This window comes from Protopterus annectens, chromosome 1.part1, assembly GCF_019279795.1.
Source record: "Protopterus annectens isolate FY-2018-M chromosome 1.part1, PAN1.0, whole genome shotgun sequence".
NCBI classification, from domain to species: domain Eukaryota; kingdom Metazoa; phylum Chordata; order Ceratodontiformes; family Protopteridae; genus Protopterus; species Protopterus annectens.
The window spans coordinates 1,315,291,438-1,315,307,372 of record NC_056726.1 but is presented as its reverse complement, the minus strand read 5'-3'; positions in this window follow the sequence as shown (position 1 = coordinate 1,315,307,372).

Here is a 15,935-nt window from a genome sequence, read left to right as displayed (position 1 = left end):
ATGTCTATAATTCAAGATTCATGCCATTGGGATAAAGAGTATTATAATTAATAATAAACTTGGATTCCATTCTCAATAATCTTTGTTGAAAATATTACTTATCCCCACCCCATAAGGTCTAGCAATAACACTAAAAATAAAACCTTCTGCCAGGCCTTCATGTTTAACATGAAAATGTTGAGCTACGGGGCTGTCTATCCTACCATTTCTTATATCACCAAGGTGCTCCATAATTCTCAATTTTACCTTATGTTTAGTATGTCCAATATACCATTTTGATAATGGACAGTTACAGCTGATCACGTATATAACTCCAAAGGAGTTACAATCAAAATGATCAATGGCCCTATAACTTTTACCATTGATCATTTTTCCATCCAAATTTCTGATTTTCTCACAAACTTTACATCTCCCATAGGCATAAGCACCTGCATTTATTGCCTCCTTCCTTTTGCTCTTACTTCTTAACATCTCTTTCAAATTTTGAAATCTTCCATGAGAAAAAAACAACCTTCTTAGGAAATATGTCACTTAAATTTTCATCCCTACTTACAATAGGCCATAACGAATTTACCAACTTTTTTTAAAATTGGTGAAAAACCTGAATATCTATTGACAAAAAATATAACATCATCCTGTTTATCCACATGATCAGCTGAATGAATATCTCTCTCCCCATCATATGTTTTCAAATTCGAATATAACCATTTTTTATGAACTCCAAGTTTAAATTCTTTTTCTACTTTGCTTCTTGCTTCTCTAATTAACTCATGAGAATATCCTCGTGCATATAACCTCTCTTTAACAAGATCAAATTCAGCTTTTAACTTCATCCTTTCTGAAGTATTATTTGCAATGCGCTTAAATTCCCCTAGCGGTAAAGATTTGATTAGATGGGAACTGTGCATGCTAGAAGCATGCAAAAGATTGTTTACAGCAGTAGCTTTATGAAAAGGCTTATACTGCACCCTTCCATCCATGCCCACATATAGTTCCACATCTAAAAACTGCAATCTTCTCCTATCAATAGTAAAGGTAAAGTCTAACCCACATGGATTATCCCTCAACCTGGTGATGAACACCTCAAACTCTTTAGGGTCACCACTACATAAAAATAATAAATCATCAATGTACCTTTTGTATTTCACTACCTTCCTACAGAAGAACTCAGTTGGATACAAAAACATATTCTCAAAATAAGCCATGAAAAAAATAGCATATGATGGAGCAAACGATGCACCCATAGGTGTACCTTCTTTTTGAAGAAAATGTTTTTTATCAAACTCAAAATAATTATGAGTTAAACAAAATTCCAACAAACTGATTATATAGGTCATACTGGGCCCCTCAGCTAACATTTTGGAAACTGCCTCTAGTCCCCAATTAGTTTTAATGCAAGTGTAAAGACATTTAATGTCAACACTGACCCAATAGAAATTATCCTGCCATAGAGTCCCCCCTATACAATCACAAATGTCCTTAGTATTCTTAACATGAGAGGGTACTCTGGAAAGATGACATTTCAATAATGAGTCCAACAGGATGCCCATATTTTGCAGGTAAGCACCTTTACCTGACACTATAGGTCATTCTGGTGGATCCCTTAAATTCTTATGGATCTTTGGGATGATAAAAAAATTTGCATCCTAGGGTATTTAATGTAAAGTTTTCTAACATCAGTAGAGACAAAAAAATCCCAAATGTTCACCCCTTTCTAACAACTCTAATAAAGCAGTATTAAATTCTGACAAAGGGTTGGTGGGCAATTTCACATAAGTACTATTATCAGGTAGTAACAATGGTATTGTACTTCTCTCTTAATAAAATTACCCAATTTTCCCCTTTGTCAGACTGTGTAAATACATAGTTTTCACTTAGCCCTCTTAACTCACAGAGAGCTAACCACTCTTCTTCAGACAAATTAAACTGCTTGTTACTTCTTTTAAATCTACTAAATTCACTTTCAACTTGATTACACAATGTTCTTTCAAATACATTAATACCAGCAGCTGTTCTAGGGGGAACAAATTCACTCATGGGGCACCTTAGGTACTAAAAACCTCCCATATCCTGTATGGAACTCAAATCCTAAGGCAGTTTCATCAGACTCATTTTCATCTGAAAAAATATTTACCAACTCATTTTCATGTATAGACATATCCAACAAAGAACTCTCTAGTAATGAAACATCACTAAAATCTTCAGAACTATTCATTATATCTGCCCCCTTATTTGCAAAAAAAGCTCTCAAATGTAATTTTCTGCAAAATTCTTTGACTTCCAAAATAACATCAGCCATAGAGAGAATGCAGGTTATTCAGCGATAAATTTGTTAAATTTATGATACTCAAGTCCTCACCTACATGTATATCATTATGAAAGAAAGAGTCATGATCCTTACTCGCATCTACACAGGAAAACCCTTGTTGTTGTTGTTGTTCATACTCAAAACCGTCAAAATCACCTCCGTCTTCCCTTTCCTTGAAATCGTCGTCCGCGTCCTTTAACTTGTGATGGACTCGGCTTTGAGGAAGGTATTGTGGCATTCAAACCACTAGGTTGAGGGCTGGTTTCTACATTCAAATTGTCAAAGGAAACACTTTTTCTACCAACCGATACTGTCTCTGAAGATGAAACCGATGACTCTTGCACATCGCGAGTTTTGCTGTTCCTGAAACCAGATCGACCATGCCCCCTCTTTGGACTGTATTGCCAGGAAAAGATTTTACCAGTTTTATAATCATTAGAATCACTTACAAATGTCTTCTTTTTACGATGGATAACATCTGACTTGATTCTGGATAACCTGACTTTAATCTCTCTCATATTTTGGTTTGATAACCCCTCAGAAGTTTCATTGATGAGTGCCTCTTAAACTGCCGAAATGCTGGACCGCATCTTGGTAAGCGCTCTCTCATTGCGCTTTATTAACACTCTCAACCAGCCTAAGGTGCATTGCAACGATATCTTCTTCCATTCAAAAAAAGATCTAATTCTTCATCAGAAAAGTCATACGCTGGCAAGCGTTCAACTCTTAACCCCCTGGGTGTGATATTAGAGTTGACATACTTCTCTAAAAGTCTTAAATCATAAAACATAGTACCTTCCATGATCAACAGTTTTCCAATTCTTCATATTTCATCGAGCATTCATTATGACCAAAAACCCACGGGTCACTTGAAGCAAACTTTTCTTCTCTATCCTTCCATATTGCCGTGAAACTGAACCTCTCCTGGTTCATTGAAGCACCCCCAGGTGCTGATGCTGCTCCGTTGGTGGACATATTCAACAAAGATTATTGAGAATGGAATCCAAGTTTATTATTAATTATAATACTCTTTATCCCAATGGCATGAATCTTGAATTATAGACATATGAGCATTTTAGGTGAAATTATGATGTATTTTGATATTGTATTTTGATAATGTGTTTGGGGTCAATGAAGTTAACAATGAATTACATATTAAAAAATGTTTAACAAACGTTTAAAAACTATTAAAGAATGTGGTAAAATGTTAAATATTGTGAAATGTAAAGCGGTTGAAATGTGAAATGAACATATATCTGTTTAAATATTTAATTATATAATTGATTAATTAGGCATCATTAAGTTGGTGTATAAATAAGGCTGCTTCTGTGTGTAAAGTATTCCATGAGAAGGCAAAAGCCTAGGTACCAGAAACATTCAAGGATTATTTCCTGCAGTCTCTGCTGTTTTCTGTGTCTTTGTGTGTTCGCAATTTGGTTTGCAGCTTCGGCTGTATTGTATTGTTCACTGTACAACTTGGCAAGGCAAATATAATTCACAGGTACAATTATCATTTAAACAACAGAAATGCAGATATACTAAGCAATAACTTAGCGAAGCACCCTGTGCAACAGACACAAAGCTTTAGTTTCCCTGAATCCAAAAGAGTAAAAATTTACCTAAACAGCAGAGGCCTCCAAAGCAGACACCCAAACAACTGCTACCTCAAGACACCCCACAAGCAACACATAAACCACAAAAGCAGTGTGCAAAGCAGTCACAGCCCTTAAGGCCAAATACAACACCAAACATACTTGTCATAGGTGACTCCATAGTCAGACACACTGACGTCCCACTCACCAGGCTGAACAAGGAGAGGGTCACAGTAAGCTGCCTATCGGGCGCTAGAATCCACCACATAACACAAGCACTCGGGTCACTCCACGGCAAGTACAAATATGACACAGTCATTGTCCATGCTGGTGTGAACGACCTGAGACGTACCTCCCTGGACTACATGAAAAGAGACATAGAGGAGCTCTCTGATTATGTAGCCCAGGCAGGTATGACCCTAACCCTGAGCAGTATCCTTCCTTCACCAAGAATGATGCCACAATATAGAGACAAGATGATCAGCTTTAACAATTGGCTTAATGTCTGGTGTCATTCAAAGGGGATCCAGTGTCTGTCTGCCTGGGATGACATGCTTGACAAGCCACGCTGCTTAAGGGACGGCTTGCACCTGTCACCCTGGGATTCGGATATTGGCTAAGGCTCTTGCCACCCCAATAGTGCCTTTTTAGGCAAGGCTCAAATTCTAAACCTACCACCCTAGAAAACAAAATGGGAAGAAACTGAGGGTAATGCTGCTCAATGCCAGAAGTCTAAATCTCAAAATGCACGCACTCGAGGCCCTTCTCAGTATGGAGAACATCGATGTCTGTGCTGTAACTGAAACCTGGTTCAAGGCTCCTGAGAGCACCCGGCTATTAGGTTTTACCTCATATCATGCGTTCCGGCCCCAAAACCCAGACCACACCACAAAAGGAGGGGGTGTATCCATATTCATAAAGGATACCCACACCTCCAGGTTGGTGGCAATGCATGAAGCTTCGGAAACCATCCAGGTGCAACTAACCATAGGCAAAACTGCTCTACAAATTGTAGCATGCTACAGGCCACCCTCTCAAACTCAGGAACCCCACACAGCCTTCCTGAAGACACTGGAGGGTATAAATGTATCTCCAAACACCATCATATTGGGTGACTTCAACTACCGAATATAGACTGGGAACATTACTCAAGCCCTAACTTTCTAGCCCAACGGTTCCTGGAGTTCATAAATTCAAATGCCATGGAACAGCTAGTCACTGTTCCCACGAGAGGAGAAAATATACTAGATCTCATTGTCACAAACATGGGGACAAAATGCTCCACACCGGAAGTATATCCCTCATTGGTGAGATCTGATCATAAACTAATCTCACTGGAAATCCACATCCCGCCCCCACCCCAAACAAAAAAGACCATAGTGAAGAACTTCTCTAAAGCAAACTTCACACTACTCAAGACTGGTGTGGTATCCTTCAAGGCCCCTGATCCAGTGGAAACCACAACCCAAGCTGCGGAAGCCCTTACAAATGCCTACTATGAACACCTCCAGGACTGCATGGATTAGGCAATCCCAAATAAAACCAAGACTCTTTCCACAAAGGGCAAACGTCCAGTCTGGTGGACCCCAGCCATTAACAAACTTTACAATAAGAGGAGAAAGCTATTACATGATAGAACAAAATCCATAAAAGGGAAGTCACCCCTGATTATTAGTAAAAAAATACGAGCACTCATAAAATCAACTAAGGCCAATTTTGAGAGAAAAATTGCCATGGATTCAAAGGACAATCATAAGGCCTTTTTCAGCTATGTTAGGAACCTGGGTGGAAACTCCCAGATATGCTCAGAATTAGTCCAAAATGATACAAAAATCACTAAACCCACAGACATTGCCAACATACTGGCAGACAGGTTCAGTGCAAACTTCACCCCCTCTCCCCCCTAAAGGAGAGATAACTATCCCAGCCGAGTGTAGCCTCCCGGACATCTCAAATGCGCAGGTGAAAGCTGCTCTCTCTAAAGCTAAAAACACAGCATCAATGGGACCGGATGGTGTCCCCGGCTGTGTGCTACACGAGCTAAATGAGGAATTAAACCCGCACATAAGGCAGCTGTTTAATCTCAGCCTTACCACAGGATACGTGCCCAAGGAGTGGTGTACGGCAACTGTGGTCCCACTCCACAAAGGCGGCGCCTCTACGGACCCTGGTAATTACCGCCCCATAAGCTTAACAAGTCTAGTCTGCAAAGCTATGGAGAGGATCATAATGGAGCTCATAAACAAAGATATAGGGGACTTGCAGACATTGGACCCGACCCAGTTTGGCTTTGTCAAGGGAAGATCATGCCTTTTGAACTTGGTCGACTTCTTCGAAACAGTCACCAAGGCCATTGATGAGGGAAAGGCAGTCCATACAGCCTACCTTGACCTTGCAAAGGCTTTCGACACAATACCCCACTCGGGTATTGTAGAAAAACTTACCAGCTTAAATGTAAACCCATATGTCACAAGATGGGTTGCAAACTGGCTTAAGGACAGAACCCACAGGGTTAGAGTTGCTGGCGCTGTGTCAGACTCCAAGCCGGTCACAAGTGGTGTCCCGCAGGGCTCGGTCCTTGGCCCCCTATTGTTTGGCATCTACTTCTCAGAAGTACAGGCCAACATGGGAGGACTTTGGCTGACAAAGTTTGCAGACGACTGCAAACTGGGCGCCATAGTGGAAAGTGCATCGGACATGGATATCCTTCAGAAGGGACTCACAGAAACAGATAGCTGGTGCCAGAGCCATGGCCTGAAGTTAAATGCCAAAAAATGTATAGTCATACCCTTCGGGAAAAACAAGGTAACCCCAAGCTACCATAGAGGTGGCAATCCACTAAGCACAGAAGAGGTTATCAGGGACCTGGGGACCCAGGTTGACAGTGGCCTTTCTTTGACACTCATGTTGCTAAAGTGGTTAGAAAGACCTTCTACATTGCCCACCTGATCATGAAGGGATTCACATCCAGATCTAGTGAGGTCATTGTTCCCCTGTACTCTTCACTTATCAGACCAATGATCGAGTACAATGCCCCATTCGGGATGTATCTCACCCGACATCTGCAGCAATTGGAGAGACCCCAAAAGTTCCTCACCAAAAGGATAAAGGGACTCCAAAATCTGTCATATGCTGCCAGATTGAAGAAACTCCAGCTCTATTCAGTCGCATACCGTCTGCTCAGAGGTGACATGTGCCTGACATACAAGGCCATGTCCAACCCGGAATTAATGGACATGCTCCACCTCAAAACATCCAAATCCACCAAAACCACTAGAGCAAGCGACTTAAACCCTAGCATGGATATAAATAGGACGTGCTCAAGGGATAGATTTATCACTCAGAGACTCCCTATGCTGTGGAATAAAATCCTGGTCCATGTGAGGCAGAGCACCTCGCTGACTCTGTTCAAGAGAAATCTAGACCTGTGGATGGGAGATCGTAGGTTTACCCCAGGAATCATCTCTGTGTTACTGCTGGACAGAGGCACAACAAACTAATGGGCACAGTATTTTTTCATATAAGGGGTGGCGTAAGCCACAAAAATTTGGGCTAGGCTTATAAATGCCTTAGGGCAGATAGCCTAGTATAAACCTATGAACCTATAAAAGAGAGAAATCAGAGATATGACACAGCTATCATCACTTGCACAGGATGTTGTGGGGGTGGGGCAGGAACCTTAGGCTGACAACAAAGGTTGTTGAGTGTATGTGTGAGTAAGAATGGTGAAGCAGGCAGACTGAACCATGTAACTGTTGTTTGTGTGTCTATAGTGGTACTCCATGTGAAAGTGGTGTGTGACAGTGTGCATGAACACAGCCAGGCTCAGTGCTAGCCATACATCTTGGTATGTTGGGCAGGTGTAAGCTGTACATTAGGAGAGTTGTCAGTTCATTATTGTCACCCCTGAACATGAGACCTGGCTCTGCCAGGAGATGCACTGGCATCTCCACACCCAAAGTCAGATGCAGTGCTACTACCTGAATGTGATTATTGTTTGCTGGACATGATCCTTTCACTGGAATGCCCAGGACCATGACCCCCATGGCCTGCCATGTCTGTGTGTGGAGTGTACACTCCCTGATGTTGCAGGGGAATTGCTGTCACTATGAGAGTGTGATTGGCATGGGCATGTTGGCTAGAAGAAAAATGTATTTGTGAGGTTTGCTTGTGTTAAAATGTAACAATAGTGCACCCTGCTGGAATGAAAAGAAATGTACATGTATTATTGTAACTGAATTAAATGTATATGTTTTAATGGATGATATTGGGACAGCAGAGGTTAACCAGCTAGCTTACTTTAAGAAAAATAAGGGAGATGAAAATGAGCTATTAACCATTAAAACATCACCCCACAGTGCTAAATACAACCAGAGACAGTGGGTCTGGGAGAATTCTTTGTTCATTAGCTCAGTAAAAAGATGGGAAGCCCCAAGTACTGCCATAAACATTTAGAAGTGCCTTGTAGCTGTCTATGCGAAATTCATGCTGCAGCTTCAAAGGGGGATACTGTGAGAACCTGGAGTGTGACTAGATGAGGTCATTCTGCAAGCCATCTTGAATATTATATTTTACAGGGAGTAATCTCTGAACATTGAGAATCCTGTTTTGGGGAACCTGACAAAAAGACTGCTCATGTATTTCATTGTGCCTTGCTCTGTCAAGTAAGTTATTAAGGAATAGTAATTCTCCTAGATTCAGTCAGGAATATAGTGAAGCCTAGTTTAGAGATTGTTTGTCTTTATTAGTATGAGCTTGTCCCGCAATGTTATTTTCAATATTTCCTGTGAATTGAACTCTGTGGTTTATTGCAAATATATATTTGCTATTTCCTCATTCTTTTATTATTTATTATTAAATATATTTAAATTTTTCTTGTGGATGGTCTTTTTTAGAAAATATTTAAGCTTTGAGAGTATTTGCACATATTTATTTGGTGACAACTCTGGCCATTCCTGAAAGTCTTGCTGTTTGGTCAACATTACCATTTGTATTAATATTAACTTCACTCAGCATAATTGGGTACCCTTTCAAGAGCCTTACAGTAACTGAATGGTGACAGTGAATGTACCTTATAGTCTGGACAAAGTTGGTAGAGCATGTAATTTATGCCAGCCTTTCCCAGGTGTATGTGTGTGTGAAAATTAAATCTCAAATAGTGTGTGTATGTCAGCTACTTGGGGCAGGGACATGAAGCACTGCTTTCACAGTTCCAGTGGGGAGCTTTACTGTGGACCAGGAGACAGGCTGATAGAGATATCCAGGCCCTGAGATGAGTGTGTACCCTGTGTGCTCTTAAGGAAAATTGTGCTTGATGCAGAGAGGTCTTCATCCAGAAATACTGATTGTATCCATTTGTATTCCAAGTGCACATCCCTCTCCAGTGTCAGTGGTGAGGATTCAGCCACCTTAATTACTGTCCCAGCATGGGGACAACACACTCAGCTTTTTCAAATGTTGCCAAATAAAAAAGTGCACCCTCTGAGTAAATGCAATTCTACATTGGTCTTCCTCTGTGACAGACATGGAAGGCATTTCTAGAGAAGGTGCTGAGAACATATTTTTTGAGATTGTAATTAGCTGGCAGACTTTAGGAATTCCCTGCAAACCACTCTGGCAGAGATGCTGGTTGACCTGATTGGATTTACTGGGCAGATTATTTTTTTGAGCTAATATACAGAATCAGAATTGCCTAGACATAGTAAAACCTTGCTGAGTCTAATTATGGTGGCTGCCAAAAAAGCAATTACTAGAATAGAAATCAAAGTCTAGACCAACTTTACTAGAAGTAGTGAATATAGTAAAAGAGATAAAACAACTGAACTTGGGATCTTTAGAAAAGGGACAGAGCAAACTGCATAGAAAAAATAGGAATTGTGGGAATAATATATGAAGAGAAGGAATGAGGTTTAAGGATTTGAATGAGCCATATAATGTTTAACTGATAATGACTGGATAGATTATAAAGTGATGTATAATGTTTGCAACTACAGTTGTTTCAGTGGTGTCTGTGATATATAATGTTTCCAACTAAAGTGGTGTCAATGTTGTTTCTTTTTCAATTGTATAAATGTAAGATTGCCTGTGTCATACATCATAATTTAATAAACATGTTTATTGAAATAAAGGGGGGTGTCCAGGAATCCAAATTGTTTGTTGGACTCCTAGTGAATGACCATGGGCCCTGGCTCCTGCAGAGGCACTATCATGGATCCTAATCAAGGACAGGGGCATGGAATATTCTGGTCTGGGCTCTGACCAGTGATACCGGTATCCACCACACTGGTAAACAGTGTAGAAATCACAGCGAAGACTTCAGGATGAGGAGGAAGGATACCCTTGACCATTGGACTGAGGAATGTCAGACTGGTGGCACCCCACAGATGTGTAAGTATGACTTTCAGACATTACTTGTAATAGTTTAAAGCTGCATATAGTCAGGTTTGGTATTTGTAATGTTACTCTGTTCATTTCTTTTTTTTCACAGCTGAGGCAGATCATGATTTGAATGTTAGAGCTCATGAAAGTCAATTGGCAAGGATGCGAGCAGCATGTGGTAAGTATGCATCACAATAGTACTGTTGTTGTAGCATTAAAAGTTAAATACTGCTTTGTAATACCTCTGTACAGGTTTTGCAGAATTCTCAGATTGTTACCTCATAATTTTTGTTTGTTTCTCATAAATTGTGTCTGTCTGGCAAATTTTTACCAAAGCTTTGAGGACTGCAGTCAGAAAATTATATTTGTATCTCATACTTCATACCTTTCAGAAAATGTGTGCTAATGCAAAGCTTGTTGTTGTATCACTTTCCTAGATTTGTAGAAGAATATGTAAAATGTGTTACTATTTGTGCACCTATGTACCCCCAGTATTTATTGCTTGGTCCAAATTTTTTGGCTGTAAGAGGTTGTGAGGTATGGGCTTAGTTGATATGTAATGCAGTAATATCTGTAAACTGTACCAATTCCCACAGACTGTCCTGTCTTTGTATAGTTACAGATATAATTGTGGTTTTCAGTCAAACAATTCCATAAGTGTTGAGGACTGACGTCACTAAATAATGTCAGACATCAGATTTAGACCTCAGACCCTTCAGAAAAGTCATGCAAGTTCAAAACCTGTTACTGTATCACCTTAATAAGTTTGTAAGAGCAAGCATGTAAGTGTCATCCCTACATTTTGGACTTTAGCCCCCTATTACATATGACTTTGTCCACATTTATTGCTGTAAGAGTTTGAGGGCTATGAATACAGTACTATAAAAGAGAGACTACATTTCATAACTGTCAAAGTAAAGTATGTAGGTAGTACTCTATGGGAACACAGAACACTACGGTAGTAGTCAGCAGTTGTGGGTTCAAACACCATAATTACCAAATCGACAAGTGCTGTTATGTTTTCATTATTATTGCACTACAGCTGCAGACCTGTCTATCAGTGACACAAATGGCCTACTGGAAAATGTAGTTAATAGAACTGGAGCCTGCATATGGGCAATACATGCACACATCAAGGATTGCTGGCTAAAATCTATACTATGGTGTACATCTGTTAGCAATTGGGTATTCAGACATGTTATAAAAATGTTTGTTTACAGTTTGTACTGTTTAAAGTAAAGGTAACATAATAGAGTAAAATAATTGTATTAATGTTTTCTATGTCACTTATGATATTGCTAATGTTCCCCCTTTTTTTCCTCTTTCCCCACCTGTTATGTTCTTTTTTATTTCTATTTTTTTTCCATAGCACAGCAGGGGAGGCCTGTCCCATGGGAACCACCTGCCCCCACTCCACCAGCTATGGCACCATGTCCCAGCATGTCAGGGACACAACCTGGTAGCATCCCCCCCTTCTGCTGCCCCTGCACTACCTGGTTCCCTCAGGAAGCAGTGGCAGAGGTGGTGATTTTATCACCCTTGATGAACTGCCAGGGTTGGTGCATAGGATTGTGCACCACACAGCTGGTGCATGCCTATGCTCTCCATCATTGTTCTGAATAATTCAAGGATATGAAGACACCAGACCCTACACCACTAGTGCAGTGAGGTGACAGTGATGACAGTCCACTGTGTGAGAACTTGATTTTCACTGTCTCAAAACTTGATATCCATGGGCTCTGGATGTCATCCCTCCCCACCCATGGTGTTCACCCCCGTTTTGTGTCCTTCACCATCCCTGTATATTGTCTTGTATGTCCTATCTGTCTGCCATTGCTTCCTCAGCTACCCTCCTTACGTTACCCACACATACCTAGGTCCCTACCCCAACATTCCCCTCTCTCTGCCAAAATTTAAAAAAGGCACCTGCCCCAAAAAGTATTGTTCCATACATAGCTCTCAATTTCACAGACCTGTCTTCATGACACCCTTCATTTGGTCCATTTGGCTATACAACATGATTGTGTTGTGGTCATCTCTCTCTCTCTCTCTCTCTTTTTTTCTTGAGGTGACAGCCCAAATTCAGCTAATATTCTTTATATATGATCATGTTTTGCTGTTGCTGAAATGGATAGCTATGGTTCTTTCCTACACCCTTCCTGCACATTCCTGCCCTCCTTTCACTTTATTTTTCCCCTGCTTGCTCCCCATTTCACCACTTTCCAGTCTTCTCCATTTCTTTTCTTTAGAGAATCTGTGTGTGATGGTGAGCAATGGTGCCTATGGCAAAAGCAATTAAAGCCATTATATAAACCTGTATTTGAAACCACTACCATGTATCACAAAAATGATGACACAGATACATAAGTATCCCAATTTATAATTTTTATTTACACTTAAAAGTATGTTGCATACACCTGTATTTGTATCCAGAGCCATCTGAACCAAAACAAGGTTGGATCAATGCATTAACAGATGGTGCTGCAAAGGCAGTCAATTTGCAGGTGTATTTTACACACTGCATATAAAATTGCAGACTTCACTGCTATTGCATACACCTGCTACTTAACTGAGTCTTTGGTTGCAGGTAGTAATTGACTTCAGACAGTGATAAGTTCCTTTTTCTGGCCACAGAACTGGTTCCAAATAAAGCTGTAGCTAATACTATTCACCACTATTCTCATTTCTGTTATTTATAATTTTTTTTTATGCCTTACTTAGTGAGGCTGTGTGATGCGCACCATGGTGCACACATGCTTCATAAAAATAAATGGGGACTGCGCACTAAGGCTTTGTAAAACATTAATGTCTATCATGCAATGATGCTTCATACACAGTTAATGTTGAAGATATGACTGGTGATATAAGGAGCAAGCACTGAGTAGAAAGGGAAAATATAAAGATAAAATATGACAGTTAATACTGACTGTTTAAAATACACCTAAAGAACTGACTCTGTGTCAGATGGGTTAATGCATTGTTGTTGGAGGCAGATGGTACTGGGCTCGAAATGGAGAATAGGCATGAATTTTACATGCATGATAATTTTACATACATTTACTGATACTACTACCTTTTACCATTGCTTTGCGATGGTGGCATTGCACACCATTACACACTGATTATTTAAAGAAAAGAAATGGGGAAGATAGGAAAGTGGTGAAATGGAGAGCAATCAGGGGGAAAAACAAAGTGAAAGTTGGGTAGGAATGTGCAGGAAGGGTGTAAGAAAGAACCACAGCTATCCATTTCTTCAACAGTAAAAACTGATCAGATGTATATGATATTAGCTGAATTTGGGCCATCACTTCCAGACACAGAGGTGACAACAACATAATCATGCTGCATAGCCAACTAGACCAAATCAAGTAGACTCATGTGCAAAATGCAGAGCTATGTATGAGAGGATTTTTTTGGGGGGGACAGGTGCCCTTCTTTTCTGTCTGGAGCAGGGAAGTTGGCAAAGTGAAGAAGCAATTGCTGACAGATAGGACATAAAAGACAAGATAAAGGGATGATGAAGGACACAAGAGGGGGTAAGCAACATGGTTGAGGTGAGAGTGGGGAATCAAGGTCTCATGGGTGTCAGCACGGGTGACAGTGGGAATTGAGTCCTCACCAGTGGACTGTCACCACTGCTCCCTCATTGTGCCAGTGGCTGCAGTGCCCGACATGTGCCTCTTTGACAGATACTTTGTACCAGAAAGGAGAGCATAAGCTCCATCTGGTGTAGGTATGTGTCCACTGTGAGGTGCACAATCCTACACACCATACCTGGTGACCCATTCCAGGTGATAAATGCACCCTTTCTGCCACTGCTCCCAGAGGGGACTGCAAGCCTATCCTGTAGGGCAGAACTACCTGATGGTCCAGGTTGCACAGGTGGAGCTGAGCGAGTACTGCCAGGCTAACAGTCCAGATGTGCTCAGCCTTGGTGCTGTAGCTGGTGGACTAGGAGTAGGAGGATAATGTGGGACCTGCCTATACTACTGTGCTGTAGTAATAAAAAATAATTAGCATGCAATTATAAAATAAAAAAAATAAAATAAAAAATAGACACATAAAAAATAAATAGATGAACAAAGAAAACTAAAAAAATAAACATAATAATAATAATAAAAACGAAACATTTATATAACAACAAATACAAACAAAATTAGAAATAATAAATTAAAACAAAGAAATGCAAAAACTATACATAATAACAACAAAATGAATACAAATTAAACAATAGAAAAGAAGGAAAGGGGTGGGATGAGAGAAAAAACAGGAAAAAATTACTAACTTTATAGTAAATATACAAAAGCTTTCTACAATTATTTCACTTTATTCTGTTACGTTTTACTTTTAACATTACCAATCCCTAAGAAATGTCTTTATTACCTTGAAGACTACCCTGTTACTAACAGAAGGACACTGTAACACCGATCAGATTGCAGCCAGCAATCATTCATGTGTGCATATATTGCACATACACATGACTAAACTTGACAACAGGCCATTTGTGGCAGAGGTATTGTCTGAAAGTAACTTGCTATAATGATGATTAGCTAACAGTATTGTGTATATAATGATGAAAACATAACCCTATTCTACACACTATTGTATATTTGGGAAGTGTGGTCTTTGAACCCACAACTACTGACTACTGTAATACTCTACTTTGCTTTTGGACTACAGGCTAATGCTTACATACTTTCCTTTTATACCTTAGACATTCCTGCTCACTGTTATTTGAGAAAAAGAAATGGTTGTTTTATGCAACAGAGTAAGGCATGCATACTTTCTTTTACAGTTGAGATACGCATGCTCAATTATATACAACTGTCTGAAATAACAAGTAACCCATCTTTAACAGTTAAAGTTACAATAACAGTACTTTTTATAGGCATACATACCACGTGCTTCATTCATCCTTGCCAGGTGCACTCCATGAGACCTCACATTCGAGGCCCTTTCTTCAGGATCTGCGGAAAAAGAAAACAGAATGTCATTATGAATATCAGTCTTGAATATATACAGTTATAAATTTTACAATTGGTCAATGCATTTTATACTTACACATTTGTGGAGTGTTTTCTGCTCTATATTCCCTGATTTGCTGATCAAGGGTATCCCTCTTCCTCCTATGGATATTGTCATAATGATGGTGACACTGCTCACCAGTACATGGGATACCTGTCACACTGGTCAGAACCCTAGCCAAACTAGTCCAGGCTTCAGACTTATACTAAGAACCTGAGCAGTCCCTCTGCAAAAGGCATGGCCCATGCTCCTTAACTAGAAGCTCAACAAAGACTTTGGACTCCTGAAAACCTTAAAATTGTGGTCAAAACTGCACACCCTCTCCAACACCAGCCATGTCTCCTATAGCTCAAGCTCAATGTATAACGAGCATTTCTTGCCAAATTCACTTTAAATATATGTTTTCCCTCCAATTGCACATATTGCACATACTGAAAGTACATACTGTCTGTTTTTGCTACATTTGAAACAGTTGTGCACCGCTTACCATCCAACAGACACTATAAGCCAGCATGCGTCTGTTTGCTGGATGGTAAGCAATGCTCATAAGTTTGCAAAAAAAAAAAAAAAACAAAAATAAAAAGCAATGTAGAAATATACTTGCATGATCATAGTACACATTATCCCCACAG